Below are 15,187 nucleotides of genomic sequence, written 5' to 3' on the forward strand. Positions count from 1 at the left end.
AGAAGACATGCTGTCAACCTCTAGATCCCTCACATGCCTGCACTTTTCGGCTTGCTGCTGCTGCAATCCACGCGTTTTAGATCTGCATAACTCCACCTCTTTTAGCACAGTACCCTCAACCCCCGGCTGTTCCCACCCGCCTCAACACCGTTGGAAGGGAGGAGAACCAATTAAGGCGGGGGGGGGGGTGGAACGAGCAGCTGTCTACCCTTAGCAGGAGGGTTGTGATTAATTACCTCTCCTGCTGCTGCTGCTGCTGGCTGTCCAGCAGCAGACTGAAGGTGGCTGCTGCTGTGCGCAGGTATATACAGGCTCAGAGCCTATTATGACACGCGCAGCCAGCGTTCCATTGCCACATTCCGTCTACTGCAGGCGGGATACCTGGATGGCTGAATGTCACTGAGAAGCTCACAGAGACCGCCATAAGCAACAGTTTAAAAGAATGCCACAGACTAATCAACCAAACTTTTTGGGTTGGTTTCTCTTTTATAGTCTGCAGGCATTAAATGAAAGAAGTCAGTGTTCCAGCAGAGGGAGACAACGTTTCAGAAAAGGCATTGTAGCAAACCAAAAAAGAAATTTTAAGCGCAGCAGAGTAACCAGCTCACATACCTGTTAGCTCAGGTGAGTTTAAAAGGCTGCTGTTGATAACAAGGGCATTTGCTAAATAGATGGTGTGTGTGCAACAATATACTGAAAGGTCAATTATATTGTGCAGCTTATCTCACCACCTGTAGTTATTTAGGTGAAAGCTCCAAAATGCTTGCCTAATATGTCTGTTTATCCAAAAGGAAGTATAGAGGGAGAGCTAGATAGATAGCATTGCATTACATTACATTACATGGCAATGCAATGCACAGTTGCTGAAGTTGAACCAAAATGAGCTTGTCATCTGGCTTCTGCAACTTTTAACATGAAAAATCCAATGAGGAGAAGAAAAGCAAAGCCAAAGAGTCCATCCCAAAATCCGACAAACAAGCAAAATGAACAAAAAGCATTGAATTCAATTCTTTCTGATTTTAGAAACTGCATTAAAGAAGGGGTGCACCGGTCCTGGAGATACTGCAATACCAGGTCAATGCGTGGAGTGGACAGAGCAAGCTCTTTTTCCATCTCCCTGTTCTAAAAATCCATTTAATATATGGTCCCCAGATAGGGGACGTATCAGATATTAAACTGATAAGAACAGATTTTTTTTTTTTTTTTTTTTTTTTTTTGATTGAATATATCTTTTATTAGCACAAAAAATAAGTTAACAGACAGTGTACAGTGCCGCAGCCCAGTACACACAGAATTCTACATCATATTTACATAGCATGAGGATACAACGCACTAACTAGACACATCACACCCCTATGCTACACAAAACACTCAATCTGAAAGAAAAAGCATGTCAATCAATACAGTACGACGAACCGTGATAAGCGATGGGGATTGGGAAAAAGGGGATGGGGAGGGGAAAATCACAGGCCCGAAGCTTTATTGAAAGACAAGACACATAAGGGGAGAGGGGGAGGAGGGGTTTAGTCCTCATCCTCGTCCTCCGGACCGTCCACGATGGAATAGTCTCTGAGCAGGCTGTGGATCAGCCTGCGGCAGTCCTGGATGGACATCCTCTCCCTCCTCAAGATGAGCCGGTTCCTGGCGACCCAAACGGCATCCTTGAAGCAGTTCATAAGGCGCCAAGCCTCCTGGATGGCTCCGACGGTATGAACCCCAGGGAAGAGTCCGTAAAGCACAGAATGGTGCGATAGGCTCGCCCTGGGGACAGAGTTCCTCAGGTCGTCCTCAAGTGCAGTCAATAGGCGCTGTGCAAATCCGCAGTCCCAAAAAGTGTGCAAAGATGTTTCCTCCACGAAGGGGCACCTTGGGCAGTACCGGGTCTTGCACAGGTTCCGGGCATGCATGAATGACCGGACGGTCAGTCCGCCCTGAATCGCCATCCACGACAAGTCCTTGTGCCCGTTGGTCAGCCTGTCAGACGACACATTTGTCCACACAGTCTCCAGCGTGTCCTGGTGAAGTCCTGTGATGTTCTCCACGTCATCCTTGGCTCTGATTAGCTTGTGGATAGTTTTGGGCTTCCACAAGTCGGGCTTGAGTCCCTCCAGTTGATGCTCCCCCACAAATCGAACGACGTCTCCGTAGAACCATGGCGTCGTCCAGTTGTAGGGGAAGGAGCTGTCCCACTTGTCCCAGCCGAGTCGCCTCCAAAGAGGAAGCAGGAAGAAGCGAGACATGGACCTGCCCGCGGAGCCATTCTTGACTTGCAAAGTCCGGCGGACACAATCACACACAAAAGAGGATCGCAGGAGGGTGGGGATATCTGGAACGCCCTTCCCACCCTTGCGAGGCTCCTTGTACATGACGGCCCGCCTGACTCTGTCCATCTTGGATCCCCAGACAAAGTGAAACACTGTCCTGGTAATGGCCCTGCACACAGTGACGTGTGGGGGCCAGGCCTGCGCCGTGTACTGCAAGACGGGCAGGACCTCATTACGCAGGACGAGTGCCTTACCCTCACAAGTGAGGTGTCTGAGGCTCCAGAGTCCGATCCGTTGCTTCACCTTGGCCAAGCGTTCTTGCCAGGACTTGAGGGCCGCTCCTTCCTTCCCGAACCAGACTCCCAGCACCTTGAGGAAATCCGGTTGAATGTTGAAGGGGAAGGGGGCGGAGGAGGCCGGCTGCCAATCCCCGAAGAGCATGGCTTCCGACTTCCTGCAGTTGACTTTGGCCCCTGAAGCCCGGCCGAACCTCTCACACGTCTGGACGAGGGCGTCGACTGAACCACGATCAGCGCAGAAGACGGTGACGTCGTCCATGTAGAGCGAGCACTTGACCTCGTGTCGTCCCGGGACCCGGTGCGGTGATCCCTCTGATCTCTCCATTCTGCCGGATAGCCTCTGCGAAGAGTTCTATAACACAAACAAAAAGAAGAGGTGATAGAGGGCAGCCTTGTCTGACCCCAGAGAGGACAGGGAAGGGGTCAGTCTTCCAGCCGTTCACCAACACCGAGCTGTGGATATCAAAATACATCAGACGGACATACGAACAAAACATGTTACCCAAACCTAACCGGTGCAGAGCTCGGCCCATGAACTCGTGGGAAACCCGGTCGAAGGCCTTCTCCTGATCCAAGGAGACCAGGGCCGCGTGTGCGCGGCGGACCTTGATGTACTCGACCGTGTCCCGCACGAGAGCGAGGCTGTCTGCGATGCGACGTCCAGGGATGCCGCAGGTCTGGTCCGGGTGGATGATCCGTCCGATGACCGTCTTAAGTCGTGTCGCCATCGTCTTGGCCAGGATCTTGTAGTCCACGTTGAGCAGAGTGATGGGACGCCAATTCCTCAGGTCGCACCTCTCTCCCTTCCGCTTGTACAGGATCGTGACCATTCCTTCCCTCAAAGATGGAGGCATTCTACCCTCCACCACCATCTCCTCGTACAGGTCCAACAGGTCCGGACAGATGAGGTCTCCCAGCGCTACATAGAGCTCCGCTGGAAGACCATCACTGCCCGGGGTCCTGCCGGTCCTAAAGGATTTAGCGGCAGAGAGCAATTCGCCCACCATCAGAGGTTTGTCCAAGGCTGCCGTGCCTGCAGGATCAAGATGGTTAGTGATACCTGACAGGAACTTATCAGCAGCGTCGGGGTCGGTAGTCTTGTGGGAGTAGAGTTCACTGTAGAAGTCGCTGACGACCCTCATCACGTCCTCCTTCCCACGTCGCATGTTTCCGCTCTCGTCTCGCAGCTCGTTCAGGGGCGTGTGACCGGCATGAAGTTTCCTGAAAAAGAATGAGTTACATTTCTCACCCTTCTCCAGATTCTCCACTTTGGAACGGAAGACGATTCGCTTGGACTCCTCCTCAAAGTGCCTTTTCAGGCTCTTCTTGGTCTCCTCCAGCTCCTCCCTCACGTCCCAGCCGCAGTGAAGAAGGTCCTGCAGCGACCGCAGCTCGCGCTGCAGCCCTCTGAAGTCCCTCCTCTTCTCACACGCCTGTTGTCGACCCTTGGCCTGAAAGAAACAGCGAAACTCAAGTTTAACATATTCCCACCAATCAGAGACTGTTTGGAAGCTACCCTTGTAGGACTGCCACATTGCGTAGGCTGCTCTCAGCTCCTCCACGACTTCATCCTGAGCCAGCAGAGCACAATTCAGCTTCCAGGAGCCGGGGCCGGACGGAAAACCGTCGCCGAGGACACCTTGTAAGTGAATGGCTCTGTGGTCGGAGAAGAAGCAGGAGACCATCGAGTGCCTACTCTGCCTGACTGCCCGAGAGGTGAACACAAAGTCAATCCTGGAGCGGAGTGAGCCATCGGGTCGGCTCCACGAATAGTTCGTGGAGCCTCTCCCCATGGAGCCCACCACATCCTGAAGAGAAGCCTCGGTTACCATCTCGATGAGCAGCTTGGACGTGATGTCCAACTTGGCAGATGTGCCAGAACTACGACCATCCTCCTCGATGGGGCAGTTGAAATCCCCGGCCATCACTAAGGTCCTGGTGGTGGCAAGCTGAAGCCGCAGGGTCTGGAAAAGCTCCAAACGCTCATTCTTCAGTGGGGACGCATACACGTTGATGAACCTGACAGGTTCTCCCGCCCAGTTGCCATCTACAACAAGAGCCCTGCCGCAGATGAGCTCCTGGACGGACTCAAGCGTGAATGCGCCCCCCCTGATCAGAATTGCGACCCCCGCAGACTTGCAGTCACCCCCACCGGACCAGTAGGATGGACCGTGGGACCACTCCCTGGCCAGATGTTTGAAGGACCTAGAGGAGGGAAGGGAACATTCCTGCAACATATAAACATCACACAACTGGGAAGTAAGGAAGGCATAAATAGTCTGACGTCTAAACTTGTCCTTGATGCTCCTGACATTAATGGAAAATAAGTGAATATTAGCCATCATGTAGGGAAAAAAGAAAAAGTTAGCGCAGGCCATACACCTTAGTTACCACTCCGGTCGGGTGGTCCCTCGTCGGTGTTGACTGCTGGTGACGGGATCACCAGCAGGCCCTCTTCCTCCATCTGGTCAAGCAGCGCGGCCTCGATCTCGGCGACCACCAGTTCCTCCTCTTCTGGCTCGGCCACCAGGGTCTCAACCATGTGCTCCATCTCTTCTGGCTCAGGGAGGGTATCCTCCTTTTCGCCTACGAAATCCAGAATCTTCTTTTTGGAGGATTCAGTAGCAGGGCTGTCCTCCACCTTCCTCTTTCCCCGGGTTGGAACTGGGGAGACAAGAAGGGGAAAATCCTCCTCGGAATAGATAGCGGCGGGTGGAGGAAAGGTTAATTCCACCGCTACCATGGTCTGGGGAGGGAGAGTGGCTGCCGGGGCAGGGGAAAGGACACCTGCTGAGGAGTAGGGGAAGGAGGAAGAGGAAGTGGAATCCTCAGCAGGGGTGGCCGGGGTGGGGGGGGATTGGACGGGGGTGGCAGGGGGAGGGATCGAGAGAGGGGTGACAGAACTCTTACCCTCCTTTGACTTTTTCTTCTGCTTCGGAGCTGCTGGGACCGTCGCTGGGGCTTTGGCCACCGACTCCTTGACCGCTTTGGCCTTGGTCGTCTCGGCCTTGGCCGCTGGGGCCTTGGTCGTCGCGTCCTTGACCTTCACAGGCCTGGTCGTCGGGGCCTTGTCCTCCGAAGCTGGGGTCGTCGCAACCACCGATGCCCAGGATCTCTCACGCTTGGGGCAATCCTTGTACAGATGAGCCGCCAGCCCACACAGGTTGCAGGACGTCTTCTTCGGGCAGTCCTTCGAGCTGTGTCCCGTCACTCGACAAATCCTGCAGGCATCCTCCTTGCAGTCCTTCATCTCGTGGCCGTTCTTGCCGCATCTCCTGCAGTTCCGCGGCATGTCCGGGTAATAGATGAGGCCGTAGGAGTTGCCCAGGGAGAATGTCGGGGGCAGGTGCCGAAGTCCGTCTGAGTACGCCAGGTCCCTGTGAAGTCTAACGGTCACTGACCACTTACCTGTCCAGAAGCCGAGTCCATTCAGGATGTGAGAGGGTTCCTTCACAACCAAACAGAAGCGTCTCAGGAAGGTACAGATGTCTTGGCCTGGGGTGTGCGGGTTGCGCATGGAGACCGTGATCCTCCTTTCGTCCCTCTGGATAGGGCAGCTACCTGTAAAGGCAGAGAAAGAATTATCCGGTCCTTTTGCGCTTACCATTTCCCAGAACCTCCTGCAGGTGTTCACAGTGGCGAAGGTGACGAAGAAGATCCCCGTCAAGAAGGTCTGGATGCTGAGGGTGTCCGACCTGGAGAAGCCTCGATCCAGCAGCATCTTCTGGCAGAACACGTCCGAGGACATGTCCGGCACCCTCCCATCCACTTCCTTCAGCTTCAGGGCCACCGTCTGCCGCATCCATGGCTCCAGGGCTGGAGCTTCGTGGCGGGGCTTCTGGGGTCCCTTCTGCTGGCCAGTCGTGGAGGCAGAGTCCTTGGGGGCAGAATCGGCTCCTGGCTGGGCCCTCCTGGCTGTCCCCTGCTCCAGGCTCTTCTTTTCGGCCTTCCTCGCAGCGCTTGCCATGGCTTTCCTCCTGCAGTTACTTCTTGGAGCTGGATCTGGAACTCTTCCCGGAATGGGTGGAGCTATGCAGATTCTTCTCCCGTCGTGTTCTGGACAAATTCCCCGAAAGGTCTTTGTCTCGATGATTTTCTTCCTCGAAGATTCCACAGGACAGCCCGATTCTTCTCCGAGTCTTCGTCTTCTTCTGGATTCTTTAGAGCTTCTTCCTCCCACCGATATCCGCCTTCCTTCTCCGATGTCAGCTGGGCTCCGAAGCTCTTCTCCTTCCGAGTTCGATCGCTCTCGTCAAGTGTAGATCGTAGCTCTTGTGTTCTTAAAAGAACAGATACTACACTTGATCTTAGCCAAAAGGCCGAGAAGCGATAACCAGAATTGGTTTCCGACTACGGTGCCACCCAAGGATTCTGAAAAGTCCATTTGTGGAGATGGCCACCTGGACTCCCGTTAAGAAGACATGCTGTCAACCTCTAGATCCCTCACATGCCTGCACTTTTCGGCTTGCTGCTGCTGCAATCCACGCGTTTTAGATCTGCATAACTCCACCTCTTTTAGCACAGTACCCTCAACCCCCGGCTGTTCCCACCCGCCTCAACACCGTTGGAAGGGAGGAGAACCAATTAAGGCGGGGGGGGGGTGGAACGAGTAGCTGTCTACCCTTAGCAGGAGGGTTGCTGATTAATTACCTCTCCTGCTGCTGCTGCTGCTGGCTGTCCAGCAGCAGACTGAAGGTGGCTGCTGCTGTGCGCAGGTATATAAAGGCTCAGAGCCTATTATGACACGCGCAGCCAGCGTTCCATTGCCACATTCCGTCTACTGCAGGCGGGATACCTGGATGGCTGAATGTCACTGAGAAGCTCACAGAGACCGCCATAAGCAACAGTTTAAAAGAATGCCACAGACTAATCAACCAAACTTTTTGGGTTGGTTTCTCTTTTATAGTCTGCAGGCATTAAATGAAAGAAGTCAGTGTTCCAGCAGAGGGAGACAACGTTTCAGAAAAGGCATTGTAGCAAACCAAAAAAGAAATTTTAAGCGCAGCAGAGTAACCAGCTCACATACCTGTTAGCTCAGGTGAGTTTAAAAGGCTGCTGTTGATAACAAGGGCATTTGCTAAATAGATGGTGTGTGTGCAACAATATACTGAAAGGTCAATTATATTGTGCAGCTTATCTCACCACCTGTAGTTATTTAGGTGAAAGCTCCAAAATGCTTGCCTAATATGTCTGTTTCTCCAAAAGGAAGTATAGAGGGAGAGCTAGATAGATAGCATTGCATTACATTACATTACATGGCAATGCAATGCACAGTTGCTGAAGTTGAACCAAAATGAGCTTGTCATCTGGCTTCTGCAACTTTTAACATGAAAAATCCAATGAGGAGAAGAAAAGCAAAGCCAAAGAGTCCATCCCAAAATCCGACAAACAAGCAAAATGAACAAAAAGCATTGAATTCAATTCTTTCTGATTTTAGAAACTGCATTAAAGAAGGGGTGCACCGGTCCTGGAGATACTGCAATACCAGGTCAATGCGTGGAGTGGACAGAGCAAGCTCTTTTTCCATCTCCCTGTTCTAAAAATCCATTTAATATATGATCCCCAGATAGGGGACGTATCAGATATTAAACTGATAAGAACAGATACTACACTTGATCTTAGCCAAAAGGCCGAGAAGCGATAACCAGAATTGGTTTCCGACTACGGTGCCACCCAAGGATTCTGAAAAGTCCATTTGTGGAGATGGCCACCTGGACTCCCGTTAAGAAGACATGCTGTCAACCTCTAGATCCCTCACATGCCTGCACTTTTCGGCTTGCTGCTGCTGCAATCCACGCGTTTTAGATCTGCATAACTCCACCTCTTTTAGCACAGTACCCTCAACCCCCGGCTGTTCCCACACGCCTCAACACCGTTGGAAGGGAGGAGAACCAATTAAGGCGGGGGGGGGGTGGAACGAGCAGCTGTCTACCCTTAGCAGGAGGGTTGCTGATTAATTACCTCTCCTGCTGCTGCTGCTGCTGGCTGTCCAGCAGCAGACTGAAGGTGGCTGCTGCTGTGCGCAGGTATATAAAGGCTCAGAGCCTATTATGACACGCGCAGCCAGCGTTCCATTGCCACATTCCGTCTACTGCAGGCGGGATACCTGGATGGCTGAATGTCACTGAGAAGCTCACAGAGACCGCCATAAGCAACAGTTTAAAAGAATGCCACAGACTAATCAACCAAACTTTTTGGGTTGGTTTCTCTTTTATAGTCTGCAGGCATTAAATGAAAGAAGTCAGTGTTCCAGCAGAGGGAGACAACGTTTCAGAAAAGGCATTGTAGCAAACCAAAAAAGAAATTTTAAGCGCAGCAGAGTAACCAGCTCACATACCTGTTAGCTCAGGTGAGTTTAAAAGGCTGCTGTTGATAACAAGGGCATTTGCTAAATAGATGGTGTGTGTGCAACAATATACTGAAAGGTCAATTATATTGTGCAGCTTATCTCACCACCTGTAGTTATTTAGGTGAAAGCTCCAAAATGCTTGCCTAATATGTCTGTTTATCCAAAAGGAAGTATAGAGGGAGAGCTAGATAGATAGCATTGCATTACATTACATTACATGGCAATGCAATGCACAGTTGCTGAAGTTGAACCAAAATGAGCTTGTCATCTGGCTTCTGCAACTTTTAACATGAAAAATCCAATGAGGAGAAGAAAAGCAAAGCCAAAGAGTCCATCCCAAAATCCGACAAACAAGCAAAATAAACAAAAAGCATTGAATTCAATTCTTTCTGATTTTAGAAACTGCATTAAAGAAGGGGTGCACCGGTCCTGGAGATACTGCAATACCAGGTCAATGCGTGGAGTGGACAGAGCAAGCTCTTTTTCCATCTCCCTGTTCTAAAAATCCATTTAATATATGATCCCCAGATAGGGGACGTATCAGATATTAAACTGATAAGAACAGATACTACACTTGATCTTAGCCAAAAGGCCGAGAAGCGATAACCAGAATTGGTTTCCGACTACGGTGCCACCCAAGGATTCTGAAAAGTCCATTTGTGGAGATGGCCACCTGGACTCCCGTTAAGAAGACATGCTGTCAACCTCTAGATCCCTCACATGCCTGCACTTTTCGGCTTGCTGCTGCTGCAATCCACGCGTTTTAGATCTGCATAACTCCACCTCTTTTAGCACAGTACCCTCAACCCCCGGCTGTTCCCACCCGCCTCAACACCGTTGGAAGGGAGGAGAACCAATTAAGGCGGGGGGGGGGTGGAACGAGCAGCTGTCAACCCTTAGCAGGAGGGTTGCTGATTAATTACCTCTCCTGCTGCTGCTGCTGCTGGCTGTCCAGCAGCAGACTGAAGGTGGCTGCTGCTGTGCGCAGGTATATAAAGGCTCAGAGCCTATTATGACACGCGCAGCCAGCGTTCCATTGCCACATTCCGTCTACTGCAGGCGGGATACCTGGATGGCTGAATGTCACTGAGAAGCTCACAGAGACCGCCATAAGCAACAGTTTAAAAGAATGCCACAGACTAATCAACCAAACTTTTTGGGTTGGTTTCTCTTTTATAGTCTGCAGGCATTAAATGAAAGAAGTCAGTGTTCCAGCAGAGGGAGACAACGTTTCAGAAAAGGCATTGTAGCAAACCAAAAAAGAAATTTTAAGCGCAGCAGAGTAACCAGCTCACATACCTGTTAGCTCAGGTGAGTTTAAAAGGCTGCTGTTGATAACAAGGGCATTTGCTAAATAGATGGTGTGTGTGCAACAATATACTGAAAGGTCAATTATATTGTGCAGCTTATCTCACCACCTGTAATTATTTAGGTGAAAGCTCCAAAATGCTTGCCTAATATGTCTGTTTATCCAAAAGGAAGTATAGAGGGAGAGCTAGATAGATAGCATTGCATTACATTACATTACATGGCAATGCAATGCACAGTTGCTGAAGTTGAACCAAAATGAGCTTGTCATCTGGCTTCTGCAACTTTTAACATGAAAAATCCAATGAGGAGAAGAAAAGCAAAGCCAAAGAGTCCATCCCAAAATCCGACAAACAAGCAAAATGAACAAAAAGCATTGAATTCAATTCTTTCTGATTTTAGAAACTGCATTAAAGAAGGGGTGCACCGGTCCTGGAGATACTGCAATACCAGGTCAATGCGTGGAGTGGACAGAGCAAGCTCTTTTTCCATCTCCCTGTTCTAAAAATCCATTTAATATATGGTCCCCAGATAGGGGACGTATCAGATATTAAACTGATAAGAACAGATACTACACTTGATCTTAGCCAAAAGGCCGAGAAGCGATAACCAGAATTGGTTTCCGACTACGGTGCCACCCAAGGATTCTGAAAAGTCCATTTGTGGAGATGGCCACCTGGACTCCCGTTAAGAAGACATGCTGTCAACCTCTAGATCCCTCACATGCCTGCACTTTTCGGCTTGCTGCTGCTGCAATCCACGCGTTTTAGATCTGCATAACTCCACCTCTTTTAGCACAGTACCCTCAACCCCCGGCTGTTCCCACCCGCCTCAACTCCGTTGGAAGGGAGGAGAACCAATTAAGGCGGGGGGGGGGGGGGGTGGAACGAGCAGCTGTCTACCCTTAGCAGGAGGGTTGCTGATTAATTACCTCTCCTGCTGCTGCTGCTGCTGGCTGTCCAGCAGCAGACTGAAGGTGGCTGCTGCTGTGCGCAGGTATATAAAGGCTCAGAGCCTATTATGACACGCGCAGCCAGCGTTCCATTGCCACATTCCGTCTACTGCAGGCGGGATACCTGGATGGCTGAATGTCACTGAGAAGCTCACAGAGACCGCCATAAGCAACAGTTTAAAAGAATGCCACAGACTAATCAACCAAACTTTTTGGGTTGGTTTCTCTTTTATAGTCTGCAGGCATTAAATGAAAGAAGTCAGTGTTCCAGCAGAGGGAGACAACGTTTCAGAAAAGGCATTGTAGCAAACCAAAAAAGAAATTTTAAGCGCAGCAGAGTAACCAGCTCACATACCTGTTAGCTCAGGTGAGTTTAAAAGGCTGCTGTTGATAACAAGGGCATTTGCTAAATAGATGGTGTGTGTGCAACAATATACTGAAAGGTCAATTATATTGTGCAGCTTATCTCACCACCTGTAGTTATTTAGGTGAAAGCTCCAAAATGCTTGCCTAATATGTCTGTTTATCCAAAAGGAAGTATAGAGGGAGAGCTAGATAGATAGCATTGCATTACATTACATTACATGGCAATGCAATGCACAGTTGCTGAAGTTGAACCAAAATGAGCTTGTCATCTGGCTTCTGCAACTTTTAACATGAAAAATCCAATGAGGAGAAGAAAAGCAAAGCCAAAGAGTCCATCCCAAAATCCGACAAACAAGCAAAATGAACAAAAAGCATTGAATTCAATTCTTTCTGATTTTAGAAACTGCATTAAAGAAGGGGTGCACCGGTCCTGGAGATACTGCAATACCAGGTCAATGCGTGGAGTGGACAGAGCAAGCTCTTTTTCCATCTCCCTGTTCTAAAAATCCATTTAATATATGGTCCCCAGATAGGGGACGTATCAGATATTAAACTGATAAGAACAGATACTACACTTGATCTTAGCCAAAAGGCAGAGAAGCGATAACCAGAATTGGTTTCCGACTACGGTGCCACCCAAGGATTCTGAAAAGTCCATTTGTGGAGATGGCCACCTGGACTCCCGTTAAGAAGACATGCTGTCAACCTCAAGATCCCTCACATGCCTGCACTTTTCGGCTTGCTGCTGCTGCAATCCACGCGTTTTAGATCTGCACAACTCCACCTCTTTTAGCACAGTACCCTCAACCCCCGGCTGTTCCCACCCGCCTCAACACCGTTGGAAGGGAGGAGAACCAATTAAGGCGGGGGGGGGGGGTGGAACGAGCAGCTGTCTACCCTTAGCAGGAGGGTTGCTGATTAATTACCTCTCCTGCTGCTGCTGCTGCTGGCTGTCCAGCAGCAGACTGAAGGTGGCTGCTGCTGTGCGCAGGTATATAAAGGCTCAGAGCCTATTATGACACGCGCAGCCAGCGTTCCATTGCCACATTCCGTCTACTGCAGGCGGGATACCTGGATGGGTGAATGTCACTGAGAAGCTCACAGAGACCGCCATAAGCAACAGTTTAAAAGAATGCCACAGACTAATCAACCAAACTTTTTGGGTTGGTTTCTCTTTTATAGTCTGCAGGCATTAAATGAAAGAAGTCAGTGTTCCAGCAGAGGGAGACAACGTTTCAGAAAAGGCATTGTAGCAAACCATAAAAGAAATTTTAAGCGCAGCAGAGTAACCAGCTCACATACCTGTTAGCTCAGGTGAGTTTAAAAGGCTGCTGTTGATAACAAGGGCATTTGCTAAATAGATGGTGTGTGTGCAACAATATACTGAAAGGTCAATTATATTGTGCAGCTTATCTCACCACCTGTAGTTATTTAGGTGAAAGCTCCAAAATGCTTGCCTAATATGTCTGTTTATCCAAAAGGAAGTATAGAGGGAGAGCTAGATAGATAGCATTGCATTACATTACATTACATGGCAATGCAATGCACAGTTGCTGAAGTTGAACCAAAATGAGCTTGTCATCTGGCTTCTGCAACTTTTAACATGAAAAATCCAATGAGGAGAAGAAAAGCAAAGCCAAAGAGTCCATCCCAAAATCCGACAAACAAGCAAAATGAACAAAAAGCATTGAATTCAATTCTTTCTGATTTTAGAAACTGCATTAAAGAAGGGGTGCACCGGTCCTGGAGATACTGCAATACCAGGTCAATGCGTGGAGTTGACAGAGCAAGCTCTTTTTCCATCTCCCTGTTCTAAAAATCCATTTAATATATGGTCCCCAGATAGGGGACGTATCAGATATTAAACTGATAAGAACAGATACTACACTTGATCTTAGCCAAAAGGCCGAGAAGCGATAACCAGAATTGGTTTCCGACTACGGTGCCACCCAAGGATTCTGAAAAGTCCATTTGTGGAGATGGCCACCTGGACTCCCGTTAAGAAGACATGCTGTCAACCTCTAGATCCCTCACATGCCTGCACTTTTCGGCTTGCTGCTGCTGCAATCCACGCGTTTTAGATCTGCATAACTCCACCTCTTTTAGCACAGTACCCTCAACCCCCGGCTGTTCCCACCCGCCTCAACACCGTTGGAAGGGAGGAGAACCAATTAAGGCGGGGGGGGGGGTGGAACGAGCAGCTGTCTACCCTTAGCAGGAGGGTTGCTGATTAATTACCTCTCCTGCTGCTGCTGCTGGCTGTCCAGCAGCAGACTGAAGGTGGCTGCTGCTGTGCGCAGGTATATAAAGGCTCAGAGCCTATTATGACACGCGCAGCCAGCGTTCCATTGCCACATTCCGTCTACTGCAGGCGGGATACCTGGATGGCTGAATGTCACTGAGAAGCTCACAGAGACCGCCATAAGCAACAGTTTAAAAGAATGCCACAGACTAATCAACCAAACTTTTTGGGTTGGTTTCTCTTTTATAGTCTGCAGGCATTAAATGAAAGAAGTCAGTGTTCCAGCAGAGGGAGACAACGTTTCAGAAAAGGCATTGTAGCAAACCAAAAAAGAAATTTTAAGCGCAGCAGAGTAACCAGCTCACATACCTGTTAGCTCAGGTGAGTTTAAAAGGCTGCTGTTGATAACAAGGGCATTTGCTAAATAGATGGTGTGTGTGCAACAATATACTGAAAGGTCAATTATATTGTGCAGCTTATCTCACCACCTGTAGTTATTTAGGTGAAAGCTCCAAAATGCTTGCCTAATATGTCTGTTTATCCAAAAGGAAGTATAGAGGGAGAGCTAGATAGATAGCATTGCATTACATTACATTACATGGCAATGCAATGCACAGTTGCTGAAGTTGAACCAAAATGAGCTTGTCATCTGGCTTCTGCAACTTTTAACATGAAAAATCCAATGAGGAGAAGAAAAGCAAAGCCAAAGAGTCCATCCCAAAATCCGACAAACAAGCAAAATGAACAAAAAGCATTGAATTCAATTCTTTCTGATTTTAGAAACTGCATTAAAGAAGGGGTGCACCGGTCCTAGAGATACTGCAATACCAGGTCAATGCGTGGAGTGGACAGAGCAAGCTCTTTTTCCATCTCCCTGTTCTAAAAATCCATTTAATATATGGTCCCCAGATAGGGGACGTATCAGATATTAAACTGATAAGAACAGATACTACACTTGATCTTAGCCAAAAGGCCGAGAAGCGATAACCAGAATTGGTTTCCGACTACGGTGCCACCCAAGGATTCTGAAAAGTCCATTTGTGGAGATGGCCACCTGGACTCCCGTTAAGAAGACATGCTGTCAACCTCTAGATCCCTCACATGCCTGCACTTTTCGGCTTGCTGCTGCTGCAATCCACGCGTTTTAGATCTGCATAACTCCACCTCTTTTAGCACAGTACCCTCAACCCCCGGCTGTTCCCACCCGCCTCAACACCGTTGGAAGGGAGGAGAACCAATTAAGGCGGGGGGGGGGGTGGAACGAGCAGCTGTCTACCCTTAGCAGGAGGGTTGCTGATTAATTACCTCTCCTGCTGCTGCTGCTGCTGGCTGTCCAGCAGCAGACTGAAGGTGGCTGCTGCTGTGCGCAGGTATATAAAGGCTCAGAGCCTATTATGACACGCGCAG

General features: G+C 49.4%; 6 non-coding genes and 2 pseudogenes across 6 annotated transcripts; all 8 read right to left on the bottom strand.

Moving 5' to 3' along the window:
* Positions 1–1,037: 1,037 nt before the first annotated feature.
* Positions 1,038–1,251, bottom strand: LOC141210654 (U2 spliceosomal RNA; annotated as a pseudogene).
* Positions 1,252–6,816: 5,565 nt separating this feature from the next.
* LOC141210737 (U2 spliceosomal RNA) lies at positions 6,817–6,894 on the bottom strand (annotated as a pseudogene).
* A 1,120-nt stretch (positions 6,895–8,014) lies between these two features.
* Positions 8,015–8,205, bottom strand: LOC141210021 (U2 spliceosomal RNA). The gene has a single exon (XR_012280202.1). It is a non-coding gene; the product is annotated as a U2 spliceosomal RNA (small nuclear RNA).
* Positions 8,206–9,325: 1,120 nt separating this feature from the next.
* Positions 9,326–9,516, bottom strand: LOC141210022 (U2 spliceosomal RNA). The gene has a single exon (XR_012280203.1). It is a non-coding gene; the product is annotated as a U2 spliceosomal RNA (small nuclear RNA).
* Positions 9,517–10,636: 1,120 nt separating this feature from the next.
* Positions 10,637–10,827, bottom strand: LOC141208423 (U2 spliceosomal RNA). Its single transcript, XR_012278652.1, has one exon. It is a non-coding gene; the product is annotated as a U2 spliceosomal RNA (small nuclear RNA).
* A 1,125-nt stretch (positions 10,828–11,952) lies between these two features.
* LOC141209938 (U2 spliceosomal RNA) lies at positions 11,953–12,143 on the bottom strand. Its single transcript, XR_012280123.1, has one exon. It is a non-coding gene; the product is annotated as a U2 spliceosomal RNA (small nuclear RNA).
* Positions 12,144–13,265: 1,122 nt separating this feature from the next.
* Positions 13,266–13,456, bottom strand: LOC141208241 (U2 spliceosomal RNA). The gene has a single exon (XR_012278475.1). It is a non-coding gene; the product is annotated as a U2 spliceosomal RNA (small nuclear RNA).
* Positions 13,457–14,574: 1,118 nt separating this feature from the next.
* Positions 14,575–14,765, bottom strand: LOC141210076 (U2 spliceosomal RNA). The gene has a single exon (XR_012280256.1). It is a non-coding gene; the product is annotated as a U2 spliceosomal RNA (small nuclear RNA).
* Between the last annotated feature and the right edge of the window lie 422 nt (positions 14,766–15,187).

The sequence above is a fragment of the Phyllobates terribilis genome, unplaced genomic scaffold, assembly GCF_046119375.1.
Source record: "Phyllobates terribilis strain yellow unplaced genomic scaffold, ASM4611937v1 Scaffold_169__1_contigs__length_4117513, whole genome shotgun sequence".
Classification (NCBI taxonomy): Eukaryota; Metazoa; Chordata; class Amphibia; order Anura; family Dendrobatidae; genus Phyllobates; species Phyllobates terribilis.